The sequence below is a fragment of the Gracilinanus agilis genome, chromosome 1 (genome assembly GCF_016433145.1).
Source record: "Gracilinanus agilis isolate LMUSP501 chromosome 1, AgileGrace, whole genome shotgun sequence".
Lineage (NCBI taxonomy): Eukaryota > Metazoa > Chordata > Mammalia > Didelphimorphia > Didelphidae > Gracilinanus > Gracilinanus agilis.
The window spans coordinates 799,804,454-799,806,175 of NC_058130.1; positions in this window are offsets into that span (position 1 = coordinate 799,804,454).

Sequence of the window (1,722 nt, forward strand, 5' to 3'; positions counted from 1 at the left end):
CCAGTGGAAATGCGAGTTGGATATGGGGAGGTTAAAGGGGGTGAAGGGGAAAGTAAAAACAAGGATGATGTAACCACAGAAAATCTTTCTAAAAATATAAAATATTTTTTAAAATAAAAAAAATTAAAAATACCTACTTTTATTGCATTATAATCTGATAAGGTTGCATTTATTATTTCTGCCTTTTTGCATTTGTTTGCCAGGTTTCTGTGCCCTAGTATATGGTCAATATTTGTGAATGTTCCATATTCCATGTATTTCTTTTTGTCCCTATTTATTTTTCTCTATATCTATTAACTCTTATTTTTCTAGGATTTCATTCACCTCTCTTATCTCTTTCTATTTTTTGGTTTGATTCATCTAGATCTGATAGGGGAAGGTTGAGGTCACCCACTAGTGTAGTTTTCTAATCTATTTCATCTTTGAGCTCCACTACCTTCTCCTTTAGAAATTTGGATGCTATATCATTTGGTGCATACAAGTTGAGTACTGCTATTTCTTCATTGTCTATACTGCCTTTTTATCAGGATGTAATTACTTTTCCTGTCTTTTTTAACCCGATCTAATTTTACTTTGGCTCTGTCAGAAATGATGATTGTCACTCCAGCCTTTTTTTTCTCAGTTGAAGCTCAACAGATTTTGCTTCAGCCTTTCATTTTTACTCTATACATGTCTGCCTGTCTCATTTCTTGTAGACAACATAATGGTAGGATTTTGTTTTCTAATCCACTCTGCTATTAGCTTCCATTTTGTGGGCAAGTTCATCCCACTGATTGCCTGCCCTTTGATCCAGCCATACCATTGCTGGGTTTGTAAGAGATCACAGGGAAAAAAGACTTGTACAAAAATATTTATAGCTTCTCTCTTAGTGGTGGCAAAAAACTGGAAAACGAGGGCATGCCTGTCAGTTGGGGAATGGCTGAAGAAATTCTGGTATCTGCTGGTGATGGAATACTATTGTGCTCAAAGGAATAAGAAACTGGACGAATTCCATGTGAATTGGAAAGACCTCCAGGAATCGATGCAGAGTGAAAGGAGCAGAGTCAGGAGAACATTGTACACAGAGACGGATGCATTGTGGTAAAATCAAATGTAATGGACTTCTGTACTGGCAGCAATGTAATGAGTCAGGACAATTCTGAGGTATTTATGGGAAAGAACTCTACCGGCACATAGAGGAAGAACTGCAGGAGTGGAAACACAGAAGTAAAACAACCACTTGAGTGCCTAGGTTGATGGGTACATGGTTGGGGATGTGACACACCAATGCAACTATCAAAAATATGTAAATAAGTCTATTGATCTCACATGTTAAAACCAGTGGATATGGGAATTAGATATGAGGGGAGGTAAAGGGGAGTGAAGGGGAAAGTAAAAACAAGAATCATGTAACCATAGAAAATCTTTCTAAAAAAATAAAATATTAAAAAAATATGTAAATAAGTCTTGACTGATCACATATGTTAAAACCAGTGGAAATGCGCCTTGGATATAGGGGTGGGGGTGGGTGGTGGATTCCACATGAACTGGAACGGCCTCCAGGAATTGATGCAGAGTGCATGGAGCAGAAGCAGGGGAATCTCATGGAGACATATAGATGCCCGGTGGCATGATCCAATGACACGGAGTTCTCTGCCAGCAGCAATGCAGCGATCCAGGACAATTCTGGGGGGACTTATGAGAAAGAACGCTATTTACATCCAGAGAAAGAAGCATGTCTAG